At 31.4% G+C, this 23,256-nt stretch overlaps 1 protein-coding gene and 1 long non-coding RNA gene across 6 annotated transcripts in view; one reads left to right on the top strand and one right to left on the bottom strand.

The window, feature by feature from the left end:
- The window catches only part of LOC126814644 (uncharacterized), a 64,344-nt gene extending 50,152 nt beyond the window's left edge, over positions 1 to 14,192 (bottom strand). The window contains exon 1 of the long non-coding RNA XR_007677688.2: positions 14,068 to 14,192. This is a non-coding gene — a long non-coding RNA (uncharacterized LOC126814644). The remainder of the gene's footprint in view (positions 1 to 14,067) is intronic.
- LOC126814624 (CUGBP Elav-like family member 3-B) overlaps positions 1 to 23,256 on the top strand; it is a 137,964-nt gene that overhangs the window by 102,579 nt on the left and 12,129 nt on the right. The window lies entirely within an intron of this gene.

Here is a 23,256-nt window from a genome sequence, read left to right as displayed (position 1 = left end):
ACTAAATACACAACTATAAATGTAATACACATGAGAGGAATTGTAATTTATATGTCAATATACATTACAGTTTGTACATTACAACAATTGACTAAATACACAACTATACATGTAATACACATGAGAGGAGTTGTAATTTATATTTCAATATACATTTCAGTTTGTACATTATGTACAAAAGATCAAATACACAAAATACACAGAATGCACAGGAGAGCTATCAGTAAAGGAAATGCAATTTATACACTTTGTTTTGTATATTACAACAATTGAATATATACATAGATCGCCAATAAAATACAATTACATAGTATATATAGAGGCCTAGATGGATGTATTCTGTTGATCATCATGTATTGACTCTATTTAAATATTTTTAAAAATGTCATCTTCATTAAAATTCATAATGCTTGGGTTTGTTCAAAATAAAATATTCTATTATCTAATGTCTTGTGCTTGTAAATAATATTTTTTTTACATATCTACAGAGTGGATCTCTGTATACTGGTAACTACCAAGGCTAGCAACGATAAATAATTAGTATCGAACAACTTGTACTAATTAGACAGGTGGGATAGATCTATATTATCTGACATCTCACAGTATCCGACTAAACATCTATCATATTAAAGTCACAAATTATAAATTTTCAATTTTAATAATGGAGTTTCTTTTGTCAGTCCATTCCTTTCTCAACTGGATTTCCATAATATATATTTTATTGTAAATATTCATTGGGTTAAATCTTAGCATTTTTACATCATGGAAGTAAAATCTAGGTATTGATCTATTTGAGGATATTCACAAAACTATACATGAAGCTAGCACTTGTTAATTTCAATTATATCAATCTGATTAACAATCTGGTGAAAACACAGATCCTATTTCGTTTCGTTTTTATAGTTCAATATTTCGTTTTATTTGTCTTTACTACACTTGGATCTGGAAGAGTTGTTATTTAACTCGTGTTCTGAATGGTGTCAGGGATCAGCCAATGAAACGGTCTGTTACGGCGAGCTTTAGGCATGTTTTTCACGGAACTGTGGGCAATCCACTAGTAACATCAATGCTGATTGGTTAATCAAATGTCTGATGTCATAGGGTCATAAGTCGGTCTTTTGACCCCTGACGTGACCTATCGCTATAACTTGTCAGATCTTCATGTAGTGTAGGCCATCGAAAGTATAAAAAAACGAAACGAAATATACATCTGTATTTGAATCAGACAATCTGATTAAAATACAGATGTATATTTCGTTTCGTTTTTTTATACTTTCGATGTCCTACACTACATGAAGATCTGACCAGTTGTTTTGGGAGGTCCCGTCAGAGGTCACATGAGTGGCTTTTGACCCTATGATGTCAGACATTTGATTAACCAATCAGCATTGATGTTTCTAGTGGATTACCCACAGTTCTGTGCACCTCACGCCAAAAGCTTGCTGTAACAGACCGTTTCATTGGCTAATCCCTCACATCATCCAGAACACTTAATGATAACAACTCTTCCAGATCCTAGTGTAGAAAAGACAAGTAAAACGAAATTTTGAATTATAAAAACGAAATAGGATCTGTGTTTTAATCAGATTGCAATTATATGTTAAATCCCTAAATTATGCACCAAATATTTATTTTATTTGGTATTACCATATACAATATACACAGACACTGCACCAACAGGGGTGGGGCCACAATTTTTAAATGATTAAAATTAATATTTAAAGGGGTGGGCACAAGAGCTATATTTTGATATCTGATACTATCAAGGAGGGGTCATGTCCCTCATCCACATAACCCACTGCACAAAGTCGTAATGATTCATAAGACTACAGACTATAGATAACCTCCATAAACAATTCTTCATATTCAAACATGTCATTTTTAATTAGGCTAAGTATGTTATATGAACATATAATAGAAAATTACAAGGATCATTCATTAAATTATTGATTTATTATATAAATCACTGAATTACAGGAACAAACAAACTTATTTTAACATTGATATTATAGAAGTACTTTACAATCATATTTTTGGTACATGTCCTTAGAATAGAATGCCTTTTGTTTTTTTTCCTTGTTATTTTAAATTGATTGTTTTTATTGATTAAGTAGGAAGGATATTGACAGTTAAATGAGTCAATATTTTCAAGATATCTTTATTTAGTGGTCCAATATGCACTCAGTGCAAGAGATTAGCTGCTTGAATGCTTAAATAGTAAAAACAAGCCAACAGTGAGGCTGATGTCCCCTGCAGAAATCCCAAATATATAATAGTTAATTGCACGTTTTATCTTTTTCAAAAGTATCTAGCAATCAAACTGATTATCAACTATACACTCAGTTTCACCACTTTGTATCAGATAGAATCAAAGTCAAAGAAATTGCTTGGCTCTGCTTAGCTTTATCGGGAAATATTAATCATTGAACTCAGTCAAGACATTCACCTAAAGAACATATACATCAAGTTTAAACATTCTACCTCAATTAAAAGTAGAGTTGTTATGTTCCAAAGTCTTGACAAATCAAATTGCGTATCGCTTCTTAGCCTAAGCCAAAAATTCTCATCAAACTTAGTCAAGGTAATGATGTAATGAAACTATACTCAGAGTTTGATACCTCTCAATTATAACCAAAGTTATCGTGCCCAAAAGCATCAATTGATCAAATTGCTTATGTCTGCTTACCGTAAGCAGACAATGTTCATCATCGAACTCCGTCAAGCATTCGCCTAATGAATGCCTACACCAAGTTTGAACATTCCACCTCAATTAGAAGGAGAGTGATTGTGTTTCAAAGTCTCGACCAATCAAATTGCTTATCGCTCTGCTCACCCTCAGTAGAAAATGTTCAATATCGAACTTAGTCATGGTAATGATGTAATGAAACTATACATCATCACTCTCACTTAATTAGAACTAAAGTTATCATCTCCCAAAGCATCAACCAATCAAATTGCTTATCTCTGCTTACCCTTTTCAGAAAATGCTCATCTTCGAAGTCCCAAGGCATCAACCTACATGTAGTAAACACCTACACAGTTTGAACATTCTAGCTCAATTAGGATAGTTATTGTGTCTCAAAAAGTGTGGCAGACAAACAGAACCATTTTAGTCCCAAGTTTTCTTTGAAAGGCAGGGGGAACAAAAAACTTATAAAGGCATCAAGATATAATGAAAGAAATGTTTGTCTGTGATTCAGAAAATGATGAAATATTTGGAGCAAAATATAGCATGAACTTGAGAGTTTGATACGAGAAACTGACAAATAGACCATTTTTAAATGCCAATATTAATTTCACCATATTAAATTCAATTTTAGCTTGTAGCTTTACATATTTCAAAATGTATGAAGCATTGATGTAACATACATAATATTGTAGCCCCCAGACTATCATACACTCAATTTACACACTACATGTAGAAAATTAAGTTAAATTTTCTCATGTCTTGAAAAATATAATTTTCTTGGCAACTATTACATTAGCCATTATGATAGAAGTACTTGTAAATGTCAAAATTATTACATGGACAATTCTCAAATCTTGAAAGCAATTATAACTGGCTTCCTCTTACTCATCTATTTTAGGACAGGAAATTTTACTTCCATTTAATTTAAAAGAAAGAAAGTTCCATTTAGTCAGCTGTCACTCATTCTACAATGTTAGACTTTCTCCAGAACCTTTACAGTCTTCTTGGCATAGATTTTCAATTATTCCACGCTTTCATATTGCCTTCTAATCAATATGGCTAAAGCGCGTTGTTCCACAATCTGAAAATGTCAAATGTGTGTCGATGACACCAAGAAGATTCTGCTCATTGTCTAAAAACCACAGGAAGGAGCTTAAGTGTCTCCATGGCTCCAAAAACATGAGTATGCTTTGATGATCTGTAACAAAATCTCTTTACTTAATGTACCAAGTAGTAGAATTTTCCATATTCACCATAAACCTTAAGATGTTCATTTGCTACAGATTAACAATGATAATGTTGAAATAAACATAATATGATCCATTACATATTATATAAGTATTACATATTCAACATTTATTCAACATTAATATTTACATGGTACATCCGTATCCAATGGAAGAAGAAAACCAGCAATGTTAATTTGAATTCTTCAAAATGTATACACAATAAACCACTGAAAGTTTACATCTTATTTGTCCATAATATTGTAAAAAATCATAAATTCGTAGCTTTCGGTGGTGTGAAAATCAAAAGGAAAACATCTGAAAATACAAAATCACCAAAAAGGTGTTTTTATTTTTTGCCCTACTATTTTTTAAATCTACTCGAACAATATTAAAATTATATAAACAACATAAAACTACTCATAATGTTTTATATATTTTCAGCATCTATAATCCTGGTATCAGTCAGGTTGATATATCAGTTCCCTCATCTGTCACAAAACATGTTATTAAAGTTTTCAATCAGTGCAGAAAAACCAATGGGATCAATGATTGGATACAGGCACAATGAATTTCTGACAGCCCATCAGATGACCCCTTGTTCTGACCTTTGGCCAGACCTGACCCCTAGTTGGTGGATTGCCAGCATAAAATAACTAAGGAGAAGTGAAGACTCATTTCTTCTAATTCTGCTCAAATTTTATTGTTGTCCTAATCAGGACATTTCTTTGTCCCGACATGGAGGACACATGTTATGATTGATAGATCTAAATCAATATACATATTGACAATTATTAATTAACCTACATTTCCCAAACAGGATGAATTAATTAAATTCATTTAGCAATTAGATATTTACCCTTCATGTTAAATTCAATTGTTTAAAAACAAGTTTATACTTTTATTATCTTTAAATATGTGAGTCTAGAAATTATTTTTATCTTTAAAACATTTTTCTTTTGACCGGGAAAAATAAAATGATTGACCAATTTTGTTTTTATTAAATAAGTCTATAATAAATGAAATGAAAGAACAGTAGTCAACCAGTATAATAGCATTCATTTGTTTAAATATCAGAGACATCATATGACTTAGTAAACTCAAAGACAGAATAACCTAATAAAAATATGGAACAAACAACCATTAGTGGATAGACAGATAGATAGATAGATAGATAGCTCATGTTTTCAGGTCAGCTATTAAATTTATGTGAACAAATTTTATTTTCTTGGAAATTTTGATACATACATGTACTCTACAGATAGTAGCATAATTTTATCGCCTGGCTTCTCATAGGTACAACTTGTTCTTTCCTGTTTTACTATTTTTTTCCCCCTTTAAAACGGAATTTTAGGTAACAAATGATCAATTTTTCTCAGGGGGGGCAACACCCTATTATTTTAGAGGATTGATGAAACATAAAAAATTAAGTATGGATGAATGTTAAGTGATCATAAAATCAATCTTACACTAATCCTTGTAAGATCACTTTAAGAGGACACAAGCTCTATCACAAAGAAACTTTCCTTAAGATGCACCTGTCAAATTGGTCAGTTCTTGTTCTTTTTCCACTAAGACAGATCAAATAAGCTTTAGATTAATCTTGATTGATATGATCCACAAGCCTACACGTACTACTTTACGTATAGATGGTACTGATGATAAACCAGGGAACAACCATGTGTCTTCTTCACCAGGCAGATGGGAAACTACATGAAGACAAAAATTAAGAATTCCTTACATACCATACATAAAGGAGAGTGCAGCCTATTATTTCAGTTAGCCTATTCTTAATGTTTGGATGTTCTAGAGGTCTAGATCAAAAGGCCTGTTGTATATGCAAGTTGAGGATACAATCCCAAGCTTGTGACAAGGAGTAGGGCAACGTTAGCAACAAATGTTTTTTCGGTAGATTCTTTTTTATTTCCAATTAATGGCACTGTATTTAGCATCATTTAGCATCTAGACTGGCAAGGAAATATTTCTTTAATCATACATATACTTGCTATCCTCATATTAAATCAAATTACATCACTAAATTAAAAGCGAAGAAATTACTCCGTAATAGCAATCAACAATCCAAGGCTTAGAATAAAGTCAGTTAAAAAATTTTAGGCTATCATAAATAAAAGAATACTGTAAAAAGTTGGTTGCTTTAGTCTCATGTTCAGAAACAGAACAGTAAAAAAATTGAATGCAAAATATTGCTTCCATTTATAGATGCCATTCTGTCAAGAAGCAAATCTTTTTATATACATGTTGTTGCAAAATTTGTAAAGCTATTATCATTTTTTACTGTTAGAGATTTCACAATAGACCTTTCCAAAGGAATAAATGTTAATAGAGAAATATATATATGTATATAAAACCAGCGAGTAACATACAAGATTATAAATGTATTATTCTTAATACTGTCTCCGGTTCTATTTTCTTCATGTTTTTAAGTCTTGAAACATGAGGTTTGTTGAAGCTACTATAATAAGCTGATCCATATTGATTAGTGCCATAAAACCTTGAAAAGAGGGGAAAATAATGAATCTCTACAGTAATGTGTTAGGATATGATGTGTCATTGTGCCAGAGAGTGCTTTCTATAGCTCACAATATAATCTGTTTTTGCCCTTGGATATGACTTTGTTTTTTCTACCTTAGAAATGGTCTTCCAGAAAAACAAATTATGGCATGAATTTTGAAAATCAGGGATGACACCAACAGAATATAAAAAACTCATTTGAATGTTACATACTTCGTTATTAGGGTTTCACACTGGGTATTATTATTTTTTTTCCACTTGAGCATATCTCAGAAACTACTTGTCGGATCAATTCGATGTCTTTGGTTTTACTGGGAAAGTGGGTGTGACCTTTTTTCAAATATTGGCGTAATATTAAAGTAGCTAAGTCTCTAACTAATTATCATCCAAAATCTTCAACATTGAAAACACGATTTATTTGTCAAATTAAATCAACATTTATGTTGTGATCTTACCAGAAAAAGATGGGCTTTTGATATCCAATATTTAAGACAAAATAAACATTTTACCATTGGTACACGAATCGTGTACCATAATGCGCTTCAGCCCCAGTTGTATCAAGAGACTTGAGGGACGAGGCTAGACACATTGCACCAAATCAAACGCGTATGTAGACTGGAATAACCAGACGCTAGAAATTTGCACTCGCTTGAGACTGCTGTCTTACTTCGCCGAACATAACTGATTTGAAATTGGAGTAAAAATGGAAACCATTGAATGTAAATCAGTTTATATACATTCATATTACAGTATTATATGCGTTGCGACCCGCTTTTGTCAATTTCTAGGTCCCAAATATTAGCGATTTAGCTCCTTTAACAATAATCGTCGGATTTTAACATTTGACAATATGATTAAAACACAGATCCAATTTCGTTTCGTTTTTATAGTTCAAAATTTTGATTTTATTTGTCTTTACTACACTTGGATCTGGAAGCATTGTTATTTAACTTGTGTTCTGCTTGAAATGAGGGGTCAGCCAATCAAATGATCTGTCGAATCGAGCGTTTGACCTTTTTTTGCGCGGAACTGTGGGTAAACATTAGCGGCAATAGCAATCAAAACAAAGCAAAAGTAGATAAAAAATACATGGCGGTCGCTAATTGGTTAATCGAATGACTGACGTAATTGGGTCAAATGTCGCTCGCTTGGTACCTGACGTCATAGAACGTGAACTCCCACTATAACTTGTTAGATCTACATATAGTGTAGGCCATCGAAAGTATAAAACGAAACGAAATATAGATCTATATTTTAATTAGATTGAACATTTGATACATTTTAACAAAGCCTGAGACAGGGCACATAGCTACGGTAGTTTAGATTTTTGATTTTCTACGAATCTTCGCAGATATTAGGCGCCAAAATTTGAAAATTAAAATTTTTACAAAAAACTTTTTTATTTATGAATATTTTGTGATGGTATTTTGCACAGGATTAAAGGGTCTTCGGACTTGAGCAAAAATATGAAAAAAAATTCTCTCAGTACTTTGTGCTAGCCGCCATTTGCTAATTCAGTTTTTCGGGTCTAGATTAATTATTTATTGTTCGATTTGTATAAAACAAAGTTATATGCTCTGTGGCCCCAAATTTTATTTCTTTTGTTACCGATAAAGTTTTCTGTCGGCACCGGAAGTGATGTAATTTTGCCAAAAACTACAATTTTGACAGTTCGGAACGCCTTTTTGCAAGTAAATATTAATTTTTATAAATCTGAGAGATCAAGATGAATGCCCCAGACGCAAAAAATCTTGGACTCGTTTTTTTTTAATTTCGGTTTTGTATTTGCGCCATTTTGATTTAAAGGTAAAAAAAAGGTGTAAAAATGGGCGCCATTTCGATTTAAAGGTAAAAAAAAAAGGTGTAAAAATGGGCTATTTACAACCCATTCAGGCTTTTCTTTCATATTTTAAAATATTCCTTCTAACTATCATAAACATGTAACATTAATCCATACGAAGAAAATGTAAGTTAAAATTAGTTTGTAATATGAGCAGTTTCCGAGAAATAGTCAATTTGCACAAATTTAAGATTTTCATTATCACCGGAAGTAATGTCATTTTGGCAAAAAAGGTATTTTTAGCTTCAAATACAAATATTTGTTTGAAGTAAGAGCTATTCATTATTCATATAAAATTATGATATTTGATTTCAATGGACAAATAGTATGAATCAATACTATCATATAGGCATCAAAACAGTGTTTATAGCGTCTTCCCTTGCCAAGAAATAAACAGTTTTGTCAGTATCACTTTTTAAGGTTTTTCGCATTTTAAAGGCTTTATAAAGGGTTAATTCTGTTTAAATTTTAAATTTCTGTCGTTCAAAGGACACTCGAAGTGGTTATTTCTGTAATCCAATTTAAATATTTTGTTGATAATGGAAGTGACGTCATCGTGTCGAGACTTCGTTGTATAATGGAAATGATATTGCTGGATTTAAAGTCTAATTCTGTGTCCATTTTAAAACGTGTGCAATGCAAATGTGGAAATCTGTTTAACGTTTTCATTGTTTTGGGTAGTGACATCAGTTCAAGAATAACATGGCACCGGTGAAACCCGTCATCATTGCATCGCAGTTCTAGTTTATAATATTTTGGGAGGAAATTTCAACAAAAGTAAACAGTGACATCTTATAAATACTGTATCTTACTTTCGGAGAAAGTCAGGTCCTGCTCTCCTCCCTAAAACAATTCAAGTTTCTCTGTTAATACTAAACGTAATTAAACAAGAAAATAACAAGATGTCAATTTAATTTGAAGGGGAAATGTTCCTTTTCTGTGGGTTTTTGATGATCTAGATAGGGTAGAGTCCAATGAAAATTTTGCATTGTTCCGTTCTTTTCAGTTTTCAGCTTGTGTCTACCAGTAATTCATGATTCTTAGTATGATTACCATGATTAACACTCCTGCAATTTCATTCTGATTTTTTAATGAGTAAAGACATTTCTGCACACTATCTCGGCTGTTATAAAAATATCTTCAAATAACAATAAATCTTTAAAGAAGAAATGAGTCATTACTCAATATTTAAAAATTTCATACTTTACACATCACTGGGAAATGATGGCAAACTTAAATCCTGTGACAAGCACGGATGATAAATAGGTTTTAAAGTAATATTTTGCAGGATCTAAATCTGCAACAAGTAGCTTTCTAGCTAATACCTTTTGACAGCCACAAGGGTTTTATGATTATGAAGATCAACATTTTCTTCTTAACAAAATAACGTCTACTTTATATCTCCTACATATAATACTCCATAATTATTCTACCATTTCATTTTTTCAGTAACCATCATGGCATATCCAGATGACTTTTTTACACTGAAAAGTCAAATCAGTGTTATTGATATTATGATCTTCATGTGCAGGCTTCATCAATGACTCCCAGAGGAATTTGACCTCCGGCCTTAATCATTTCAAGACATGCTATCTTAGCAACAGTAAAAATTTTATAAGAAAAAAATTGAAATCATAAAATTGTTGAAGTCATGCCAATCACTTACATTTAAGAGAATAATATTACCAGTGCGCATACATCTTAAGACTGAAAATTTCTTGATTAATTTCAGACATTCATATCACTGCAGTTTGAAACAACTGATGAAATTATCTTCATTTTATATGCCAGTAGTTTTAAAACAAAATCATAAGACTTAAATATTTCAGGGGCAGACTGAGTCAGCAGTATGATTTGGCAATTTCTTTCTTATGGGCACGAAAATAAAATAATCATGGTTCAGTTTATTGTTGATGAAAATATAGATTTCATAAAAATGAATATGCATGGAATCAGCGCTATAGAAACCTTAATTATTAGGTTTATGGTGTAAAATAACAATAAGTCATAAGAATGCAACTGGACTTTAAAGTTTTTAACTCAATATCATCCACAGTCTTTGACATTGCAAACACGACTTATTGATCAATTTAAATCAACACTGATGTTGTTATCTTACCGTGAAAAGATGGGCTTCTGATACCCAATATTTAAGACAAAATGAAAATTTTAAAATCGGCACGTAGAATGCTTTCGAGTGCAATTTGTAATGAAGTGACTCAATAAATGAGACTAACCATACCCCACAGGAGAATACTATCGGTGTAGACTGGAATAACCAGATGCCAAAGACTACCATTCAATTTGGAATCTTCGCGTATTTTGCCGAACTGATTAGAAATTACAGTAAAAACAGAAACGATTGAATGTAAATCAGTTTATATACATTCATATTACATTATTATATGCACTGTGACCCATTTGTGTCCATTGCCAAAGAATAGAGATTTAGCTCCTTTAAAGCTTATAGTCCCAGCTTTTTGGAGTATACTTTGACATAATTTATTTAAAATATACATATTATGCACCAAAATTTAAGGAACTGTTTTATTTACCTAAGTTTCACAGCTTACAATACTGAACTATTTAGGAATGGAAATGTACTTTTTTAACTAAGTTATGTTTTTAAAAAAAAAACAGATCAGGGAACGTCTTCTATACAGATAAGTATGGTAAATGTATAGATTTATTTTCACACAGACATACACAACATAATAAATAAAATTATAAATTATATGCTTTATATAAAAAACATTTTTAACTAATTTAGGGGCACCTTTAATATTGGGGCCTTTAGTTGCAGCAAACTCAGCACCCCCATTAATTCAGGCCTAAAGGTATCTGGAAATGGCAGCTTCCAAGAAGGTGATCAACCTATACAATCAATTAGTGAATTAGCATTAATTATATATCAAGGTCTACCTATTGTCAATTTTTCTGCTTTAGTATTTTTGATTATTCTGTCAATAATTAAAATATGAATATCTAAGGGATCTATATTTATTTACATTGAGGGAAAATATTGCCAGAAGATACATTTTTTTCCAGTGTAAAATTGAATAAAATCCTAACACAATTTGTATTGGAAGCATGGTTAAAGATTGAGATTTTTATTGAGTAGCCTTTCGAGCATTGATTAGTTTGAAAATTCAACCATGCTGAACACAAGGCACATTATTGATTTATTCCATCCCTTGATGGCATCTTTTGAGGTCAAAGGAACCTTGTCCTCAGGGAACCATGGAATTTATTGATTGGAAAAAAATGCCCAGGAATCTGTTGTCTCTTTGTTATGTGTTATAATGTGACATTGTTTAATCTTACCAAATACATTCAAAATATTTCAATTTTCATTTTCGAAATTCTATTAAAAGCTCTTGTAAAACAAGGTAAACGTCACCATTGTGATATTAAAATGTCTCTTTCATCAAGCCTTTAAGTAAATAATCCCAAGAAGATGACGAAAAAACCTCTATAGGGATTAATTTTATTAATCCTCAACGTTATGCGCATGCGCAATAATTCTATTGTCTATATATACCCGGTAACGGGATCATTTTTGTAACCAGTTGATAAAGGGCGAACGCCCGAAACGCGTCCTGGATAAAATCTTTTTATATCCACACAGTCTTGTCAAGTTTGTTACCGGGGATTTTTCTACTAAGCCTTTAAGTATTTAAGGCTTAATGGCTGCTTATATACTTAACCATTAGACTAAATTACATTGCAAGTCTTAAGACAATTCTACTTTAAGACATCTTCCAAAAATATTTTCATACAACCTTTGAGAGTTAATTCCACAATACATTTTCAAATTACTTATGTTCTAATAATCAAATATTACACTAGTATTAGCTTAATGTACTAGGAACTAAGATGAATTGAATAAAATTCATATTTAAAACATTAAATCCAGTTACTTTTGGTTGGGCAGATGTGGGTGAAGCCAAGAAAAACCGTGTTTAATCAGCTAAAGTGACAGCAGGACATGGAGGATTTCTTAACCAATAGATCATGTATGTCCCCTTATTAAGGGGCGGAGAAGACATGGGGAGATGACTGATATGGTTGACTAAATTAACTATCCGATGACAGACATTTCTAAGACAATAGAAAATGAACTGAAGCATTAAGTGTGCTTCTTTTTTTTTGTTCAAATACACTGACTTCTCTGTGACAAACAGGGTAATTCCAATTTGAATAATTCTGTGTGTAATTTAAATGGGAAGGTGGGGACCAATAGAATTATAACCCAGCCCAACTGTATTATTTTTTTTATATTCCTTCAATTTTTATATTCCTTCAGTCTGGCTTACCACATCTTGACATACATGTGTTCACTTATAGTACAAAAGTTGAATTGGATCTTTATTGGGATTTTGATGAGACAATATATCACTAGAAATAGTATATTAGGTATAGTTCGGTCTTTATTCAATGGTGTACCCTATGTTGATGAACTGTATAGTTCTTATCAATAATATAATATGCAGAAGAGGTGCTAATTGTATACCTTATAATATAAACAAATAATATCAACATCATAAAACCATTTAACGTAATGCAAAAATAAGCTCTACATCATTTACTTATATTGTAGATGTCCTATACACATAAATACAAACTAGTGCAAATAAATATAAACAAACAGTGAGGGAACATCATGTATAACAATATTTCATACAAAACCTCAAATAAGCAAAACACTGTTTATTTATTTGGAAAAGGTTTTCTCATTCCTATAAACCATGGTAGACAAGGTGTAGGTACCATTTTGTAAATTTGCATGATAGAAGTAATGAATTCAAGAATGTGTACACCTACCAATAGGACATTGCTGAATGAGGATAATGGGAAAAAAGACGTTATTTATAACCTCTTAACACCATATGTTCTAACTATTTTAGTCTAAAGTAATTTAGCAAGCCATTTCTCTGGCAGTTACTCACCTAATATAACAAAAACTATTCCCTCTCGACTGGTAGTTTTCACTACCTAAAGTAACAACTGTTTTCAAGTCAACATTTTTTATTATGTGTTGCACTCTTAAAATACATGAGCAGGGGAAGTTCAACCATTTTTTTTCCATAAAAAAAAGCTTTCAGAAAAAAACCTGTTTGAAACCATTTCTGGATCACATTTAATCACCAACCAAGAAGAGTATGACAAAGTTATCCTCAGTTATTTGGAATTCTGAGTTATTTGGAATTAATTATATGAAAGAAAGCTATTGAATTTGATAGTAGTGGGAAAATGTGCCCCTAATGACTTTTCTTTGTTTCTTGAAGATAATCATTATGTTCTGAATGTTTTTGCTAGACAGAATTGATTAGTTATTCCCTTGTCTATATGTTCTTCACAAAACCATGCCTTGTCATAGTGTTCCAAGTTTATTTTTACTTTATTAAGATCAATTAGTTTACACATGAAAATGCAGTGTAACCACGTGTTGGCTTGACGTAATAGAACCCATGGTCAGGCATCGTATTCCAATATATCTCTTTAAATTTGTGCAATTGGGGCATCTTTTATCTTTGAAGGTATATAAAGCTATACAAAAAGTAATAATTTTTATAATGATACGCTTCCGTGCCCAGATGTTTTCAGTTAGTAAGTGATGGTATTACGGGCCTTAATTCAGAATACCAGCTGTCCAATGGTAGCTCATACTTCTAACCATCTGGCATGGCGCGTGTGGTTGACTAGGCTGGTCCACTTTTTGATTAACACTTTTTTCGTCTTTCAATAAAACAGATTTGTAAATTGTTGTTCATACTTACTCTTAATTACCTGATTAAGCAAGGGCTAATTAGTGATCTAATTTGTCATTTGCGTTAATCTTACGCGTTCGGATTTAGTTTGAAGTTGATTAACTTAGCACTTTTCATCAATCAACGACGGTACCGCTTTGACAGACGAGACGGTCCATTGTTTATACTAGGGGTGACAGGTTCTTTGTTCTGTGACTCTCGCATGCAAACAAAAGGGTTTAGGTGAACTGTTAATGGAACTGCCTATAAACTATTGATGAAGCAGCTAACACAAATGGAACAGACCAATTATATGTCATCGGGAGTTTATGAATAGGCATGCCTCTATAAATATACCCTACTACTCGTATTGGTTTATTCTGTAGAGCAGTTGGTGTACAGTACAGTTGTGTGTGTATAGCTGTTGTGATTTTGGTGTTTTTTTTCGCTACTTGTTGTTGTGAACTATCTACATTTTTGTGATAACATTTCAAGATGGTTGGTGGAGGTAAGTTTTAAAATTCCTAAGACAAGAAAATTTTGTTTCATGGAAAAAAATCACGTCACGAATCACGTCAAATGAGCGGACCATTCCTTTGTCTGTGGAAATGGATGAAAGTCGTTCCAAGATATACACAGTAGCCGGTTTATTTATCTTAATTATTTGAAGCAAGAGATAAGACTCAACCGAAATCTTTGTTATGTGTGATTTATGGATGATATTTATGAAAATGTTTTTTGAACGAGGATTGGTAAACACAGAAGAGGAAAATGGAGATTCTGTAATCTGACAGCTAATTAACTCGGTTCTCTTGGCACCGACATTTTCATTCGGTAGCTGGTTGTAGTTTTCATTTTGAAAATGGCTTCCAAGAATGGACCTAAAACGTCACACATGTATTAAATGCTACGATTTTCTTTCGTATTTGAATTGAGAGTTTATCTTACACTTATACGTTAATACTGTGGCGAAAAACATCTTTGAAATTTAGTTATGGTCGTATCTGTCGAATTCTTTAAGAAATAAGTGTATTGTTACATAATTTATTTTCTTTGAACAACGAAGTTACAGAAATTCGTTATATTTATGTTCAGTGTGAATACTTCTTGATATTTTATTTAAATTTATGGCAAACAGAATCTGATACATGAAATGCAAATTAAACATCATCCATATTGCACAATTGTAGATAATATACATACAGCACTCCAATAGAATCCACAAATAAATTAACATTGATAGTAGACAATTGTTAATCTATAACATGAAATTCAATCAATTCATTTTCATGGATGACCTGATAAAATATATTTTATACATGTACCTGATTTGATTCGGTTTATATACAGACAATAATTTACATGTTAGTTTAAAAGGCGATATTGCAGAGTAAATTTCAGATACAATCAAGATCACACTGGGTCGGTCATGAAAAGTATTCTTTCTAAATACATGTATATTAACCCAAAATTATTAAAATTTTATGCCACTATCTTTTTTTTTGTCCACATTTATGAAGATAGGCATGTTTTTGTGCTTAATTAGATTTGAATAAGTCTTTAAATACTAAATATTTTTTTATGTTAGAACATTTATAGGCCATTTCGCATGTTGTACTTTAAGAAAAGTTAGGAAACCTTCTCTTTATCAGGACAGATGTTCTTTGTGTACACCCCTTAAAAGCTCAATACCACTCTTGTTGTAACTGAATAATATGCCCCAATCTTTATTCTGGTCTACAAATTGTACTATTTTAGAATATTTCAATTAATTGATGATACAAATTTCATCTTAACACGCCTTATTTAAAAATTTTGAAAAATTCAACATAATGGTTTGAAACGTCTAACGTAAATCTTTTCAAATGAAACTTCGATTTAAAAATATTTTTTGAACCCTCTGGACAAGTAAAATAGGATGTAATGGATAATTTACACAACAGGTGGGACACTTAAACATCTAGTACTTAGATAGAGATATTGTTTATTTTCCGGAGCTAGTACTTAGATAGAGATATTATTTATTTTCCAGAGCTTTCAAGCCAGCAAGAGTGTTATTGTCCCTTTAATACAAATACCAACATTATTTCTTAGTTTCTGGTCATAACGGATTGAAATAATAATAATAGTAGTGCATATAATTCCAGTTTTTCTAGATACATGTAGGTGAACATTTTTCTAGATACATGTAGGTGAACATTTTTCTGTACATGTAGTTCTTTAGAAAGAATGTAATATATTTACAAGTTTGTGTACTGTATAAAAGCATCACATAAATCTGTTTATCATCTGTACATGTAGGTGTATCTGAAAGAAAAAATTTGGATATTCTAATCAAATAACATTTTTTTATAAAAAAAGCCAAAGTAAAAAGCATGTTGATGGTATTTGTAGAAAAAGAGAGGCATTCTAGAATTTCTGGTGAAGATAAGAATGTCTAGATATTACTTGTCTAATATAACCAACCATCATATAATACTTTCCGTATTGCAGAGCATGATAGTCTGTTATAACTATCTAAATAATAGCATAACAATTTTTTTATCTTCATTCGAAAATTTCGTTCTGACTTTTTAATCTGTGAATACCTCAAAACTGTATCATATAATCTAAAGTTAATTCCAGTTTGAGTTTCTTAAAGCTTATTCTACTTTTCAGAAAGTGTTATTCATTTACCAGTACTCTTCTCAGATATTTAAGTGTTTTAACATAAACATACATGTACCTGAATAAAGAACTGATATTAAACAGTATAATATTATGTTGTACATATGGACAATAGCTAAGGAATATAAGAAATTATGAAACTGGTAAGCTTCTGTGTTTGAAGTTTTGGCATCATTGTATATTCACTGGAATAATTCTTTGGACAATGGGTGAGATATATAAATTGATCATTTGAAAATAATATCTATAATAGAAATATCAATAGTTTCATGGTATAATAGTAAGATGGTAGACATTAGCTATTTATAATATATGACTTTGATTATTGAATTTCCATGGCACCAACTCAACTGTACTCAGAAGACCTGTAATTAGACTTATTAGAAATCTATAGGCCTACACACATACATGTATATATGTAATGTGAATTTCTAAACGATACAAGTATTCTATGGTACGTAAATAGAAAATATTAATTATGCAGAAGAGAGTTAAAGCTAAATATTGAATAGGAAACTATTTATAGTTGTCTTGTAATACTATGGAGACATGTTTGAGTCATAGGTTATTACAGTATTTGATTAAAATTGAATATGGATTTTTCATGCGTTTATGTTAGGTGTACTAATATGGCATGACATGAGTATTATGTGAAAGAGAATATCTACCTACTGGTGCATGGTAGATCAGACATTGGTGACAATAATAGATTATATTGATTTTAGATCTTGGACAACAATATTGATGCTCTGTAAAGCCTACATGCATAATAGTCTGGTTGTGATGTTCCCATGTCTCACATTACTGTGTTATCTTTAAAAAACCATGAAATAATGTTGTGAGAAATGTTGTCGATTCTACTTTACATGTAGACTTATTAGTTCAAGTTGGTTGTTAGTTAAAGAATCATGTTGTCTGATTGTGCCTGATATTTGAAATGGCATGGTTTTGACTTTTTTGAAAAATGATCCCGTTATTTAGAATCTGGTCATGACAGTGCTGTATAAATTACTTGGCCCTTTAAACTGTAGATTTTGGTGTCAAGTAGCAAATAATTACAAATAACAGGATCAGGTGGTATAATGCCTGTAGATCTCAAATTATGTTCTATGTACATCCATTCATGGCTGCTTTATAGGCTTAACTTGTCGTAAACATGCCAATCTTTATTTGTTTGTTGGTCAGATTTGTGTGTGAGATTTACATATTGTAATGCTCTTGATGATTGTATTTAAGAGCAGCAACTTTTGTAACAGATCACCCAGAATGTGTGGAGTGTTTGCTCTGGCTTGGGTATAATTGGAACAGAACTGATGTTACAACTTTCATTTTTTGTAAAGTTTTTGCAAACATAACAAAGTCACATTATTGGATATATGTCAACGCGTAGTGTAAAACACAAGACTTGAGTTAAGAAAACAGTCAAGGAATATTTTGTATGAAATTGATCATTGTGTCAACATGATATTGTGGTCGGTAAGGCAATAAAACATGACCATTTTTCCCCAATTACATCAACTATCGATTTCACGGACAACTTGGTGTTTAATTGTTTTCGTTCGTAAACAGCCTCCATCAAAATATTGGATTTGAACAAGAAAACAAACAAGAAGCGCTATACTGGAAGTTGTGGAATACAAATGTTGTTCCTTCTCAAGAACGTAAGCTTGGCGTGTTAGCTAGAACAATCAATATCAGGATTCTAATGCATTTAGTGTTTGTTCGTTCCAATGCTTGAAAATGTACAAAGAGTAATGACGTTCACCTGAATGGGAAAACTAAATAGCCTATAGTCATTGGGGTGCATATAGAAACAAAGGAGTAGATGATAAAAAATGCCTCGGGTCACTTGTCGTGTGGTTACAGTAGCAAGGTGTGTGTAATTAAACACATCATTGTGTTAACAGTTCTCCAGACTTTACACCCATACTATATATCCAACCTTTTTTTTGGCAATGATCACCCCCAAGGTTACTAATGTTGTTTGAGGGAGTTTATTGAAGCTCAAAAGATTAAAGACGAGTCTTGACAAAAAACAACTTGCTATCTCCAAGAGGCTAGACAATGTTAGCTTTACTTGTTTGAGAAATATTTTTGCGGGTGACTGTTATCACAACCAAAAATGCTATGTGTTTGTTTCCATGAAGACATATGAAAATAAATGAGTTGGAAGATAAAAACTATTGTAATTTTAGGACGATTTTATGTTATTGTTACAGAATGGTAAGACAACTTTAATGAAGTAATACAAAGTAATAAAGTACTGATGTTGCCATTTTGGGGTTTAAGATCGTTGCCCTATAAAGAAACATATTGTGTTTTTTTATAGACAGATTGATAACAAAGAACAGGGTTTCAACCAAGTTTATTCAAGTACTTTAACCTCCAATTGTCTGTTGGGAGGCAGAGCAGGTGTGCATGGCTATTTCATCAATATGTCTCATTTATATTTTATACTTTAAATAATGACAAGAACCAGTTTGACTCCATTGATATATCTTCACACACTTATTGTGAACATTGATTTTGGGGAAAATAAACTGTTTGTGTATGTACATATATATATTCAATAACCATGTTATGTATAATACATATAAATATACAAAAAAGAGACATTGGTTACATAATAAAATGAAAACAAAGGATGTAATAAAAGGATTCTAGTTAAATTTTTATCCTCAAACGTGAACAAAGGCAGAAGTATAATAGATTTTAGAATATATGAAATTAAATGACAATATATAGACAAGATGTTGTCATTATCAAAAAAAATGGTATGCAACACCTGGTTAGATGTTATATTCCAATCTCTTTGTCATGACTATCATCTTCCATCAGACAGAAAACTCCTAAATTTCTATTATTCATCCACATTGTATTTCTATACATTTATTATTTATTATTATACATGTATTTGAAAATATATCTATGGGTACATGTACTTCATTAACATATTAGTTAGATACGGTTACCAATAGGAAAAGATAAATGTGGTTGACCACATGTAGTCTGGGTTTTGTATAACATGGGTGTGCTAGGTTTAACACATATTTTTGGACAAAACTCTTTCAATATTTGTATTATATTAACTGTTGCAGTGTCATTATCTTTGAATATCTAAATATTGAAAAATATATATGAATTTTTGATATTTTCACTATTGTTTGAAATATAATGGACTATTAGATTTTGGAAAAAAATATCTTAGCAGTTTTACCATCTTTCTAAATGGATGTATTATGCCTGGCAATCAAACAGGAGATCCATAGTTTGTATACCGGAGGTGATCATGGCACACAATAACACAGATTTGATCATATATGTGTATATTAAAGCACTACATGCATGAAAAAAAAGTTAAATATATGCTTTAAAACATACTTTTATTTAAAAACATATCAGTCCACGAATGAATCAAATTAGTTGATTCTACCGGTAACTTCAGTTATATTCATTTGAAGTTTACATTGGTTTCTATTGATTTCAAAATGCAATTCTAATAATTAGATAATCAGTCTTTACATTGAAATGAAATAGTACATTATTTTGAGATGCCTTGTCATTTCACTGCTGTCATTAATTGATATATGTCCACATTTACATGTATCTATTTCATCTATAAAATAGCTTGTACATGATAAGGAGTAGGGTTGCTGCCCACTGCTAAATTATTGAAATAAAATTGAACCATATGTTAGTCCTGAAATGACCTAGTTTCTGTCAAGTGGATGTTATAGCCCATTTCTCTTCCTCTGATTTATAAAATGATTAAAAGAGGGAATGTTAAACATGAATGAATATTAAAAGAAAGTAATTTCTATTCTTCATATAAAAATAAGTATTTTTCAGTATTTAAGTTTCTAAGTGTTTTATTATAGATCTGTAGATCCGTAATCTTGTTCTTGTTCTTCCAGTATATGTTTTGTTCTTCCAGTATATGTTTTGTTCTTCCAGTATCTGATTGTTTTGGGGGGGGGGGGGGTTGGATGGCTGAATGGTTAGCGTGCGCACGCTATATCATAAAGTCTGTCATTGAGTCGACTGGCGTGATTTCGAATCCCCGGTTGTACGTGGCAAGGGGTAGGGTCGCCTGTCCAACCTCGTAGGTTTTCTCCGGGTCCTCTGGTTTCCTCCCACTGCTAAAGACCCCTACGCGCAAGCGAATTATGTAAATAAAATTAAACCATATGTTAGTCCTGAAATGACCTAGGTTGTGTCGAGTGGACGTTCCAAGTCGGTTTCTCTTCCCTGACAAGATGAAATAAGACCATTTCCAGTATTTCTAGCACTCATTAATCAGTGTGATGTATTTTTGTGGCTTTTAATTTCGGCTTTGCTTGCTCATTTGACTAATGACATCAGCTGTCCGAGCTTGTTCAATGGCTCTTTGTAACAGATCAATTTGCTTTTATGTTGGAGTTGATAAGACTGAAAAAGTAATTAGTGAGTTCGATAAGTAGTAGCATTGTTAGCCGAGATGGAAATGATACTTCTAAGAAAGCAGAAGTTAATTGAGTACGATGTTTTTTTGGTAAATTAATTTGCAGAAATATGTTATTACTTTCTTAAGATGCACTCTTTTACAAAATGTTTTCTATTGTTTATTCTAGGATATCTTCATATTTCTTTTAAATGTAGTACTGCAAATATACATGCAGCAAATACTCTTGGCTGCTGTTATGTATCTTTATCATTCAGAATTTTTACAGGAATGTTTCATAATCTATTTAGGCTAGACTTAAACATTTAAATGTTATAATGACCTTGTTGTTTGGAGAGAAAATAATTTTATAAATTACCTTCAAGATTGTTTATGTAGTTTTAGAAGGAATTATTTAGTACAAGTGTATTAGTGATATTTATTATACATTTTGCACCTGCTATTTTTGATTTTACCAAGAGACAGTAAGCAACAACTGACATCCTAACAGTAATTTGATAATTTAGGAGATAAGGTTCCCCCCAGTCTGCTTAACTTGCTTGATTCATTTACCTTGATCAAAGCCTCAGATCCTACAGTAATATAAATCTGGACTAGAAGTCTGATGGTTTCCAGTCTCTGTTTTTATTTCCTTAATTTTATCCTCATCATGTAAAGCCAGTGTCTCAATAATACCAATTTAAAAAACATTGCCTCCCCCCTCTATATATACATTTACCGTATAACAGTCTGGGCATCTGGTAAATATAAGATCTATATAATATATGATTCTGTATACAAATATGGTTGAAGATATATGTCTGTCTATACATGTACTTCTGTTTTATGAATTACAATAAAAGAGATTCGAAAATCATTTCAATAATATACATTTTTGTGTAAAGTGCCGGTATTTCTTTTTTGTCATATGTGTTTTTAATATATTTCAACATTCAATATATTTTATGAAGTTATATGAACATAGTAGATCTACTGATGCCAATTGTATGGCTACTGTACAGTAAGGTTATATTGGCTTGACTGTAGTCATGAAGCGCTGTCACAGACATTTTCTGTACATGAATAAAATGTGGCATTATATGTTTTATAGATTTTTCCCTTTGACAGTAGAAAAGTACATTTCCTTCCTTTACATACAGTATTGTCTGACATCAGTTGAAATGTGTAATTTTCGACAGCATTATATATACAAATATTTTATTTATACACTTAGCTAAATAATACTTTTGGATAATAATTTATTATCATCTAGATAATGATATTAACATTTTAATTCATGTGATAATATCTGTCCGTAAATCCAATATACATGAATTAAAACTAATTTAGAAAGTAGCTAATATTGTTTTCTATTTTTAAGGATGGGAAGAAGTTTAAACCATATAAAATATATATAATGATATTATAATGATGAGGTTTTCTGTTACTTGATATCAAGAATGTCTGTTGTTATATACAGACACTTTCTTTCCCTGGGAATGTCAGAATATTGCTCTGACAGAAATTGATTTGATGCTTCAAATCGGATTCCTCAGTTAGTCGTCATGGCATTATTAGTATGGATTAAAGGGTCCGGAATCTAGAGTAGTAGTATTATGTCTGTTAAATTATGTATGGAAATAGATTGGTGACTCATCCAACCTGTAAAAGAAATTCACTAGGGCATTTTTATCTCTGAAGGACAATTAGTAAAATATAAATCAAGATATTGAACAAGAAAATAAACATGGCGTCTAAACTACAGAGATGACATTTATGAAGTCTGAGAGAAGATGAAATGATGTTTTTTTCTGTTACCATGTATATGTTACGTTATCATAGAATACAATAGTTTTATCTGTAGCATAATGTTTGTTTTTAGCATATATTGTTCTCTAGGAGATCGTTTTCCTTTTCCATTTATTGATACCATGTTGATTCTGATAGTAATTATCAAACTGTTTGCAAAGGAAATATAAGATTAATAATTCCTGGTCTGAGGAAGCATTATTAGAACATTTTCTGGTTTAAATTAAAGCTAAAAAAACAAGAGATTAACTTTGTCTATAATTTGTTTCCCAGTTAAGGTTGCAGTAATATTGACATTGATAAAATGTTTAATTTGCTCATTT

This window comes from Patella vulgata, chromosome 3 (genome assembly GCF_932274485.2).
Source record: "Patella vulgata chromosome 3, xgPatVulg1.2, whole genome shotgun sequence".
Classification (NCBI taxonomy): Eukaryota; Metazoa; Mollusca; class Gastropoda; family Patellidae; genus Patella; species Patella vulgata.
This window is presented reverse-complemented; position numbering and strand designations above follow the sequence as displayed.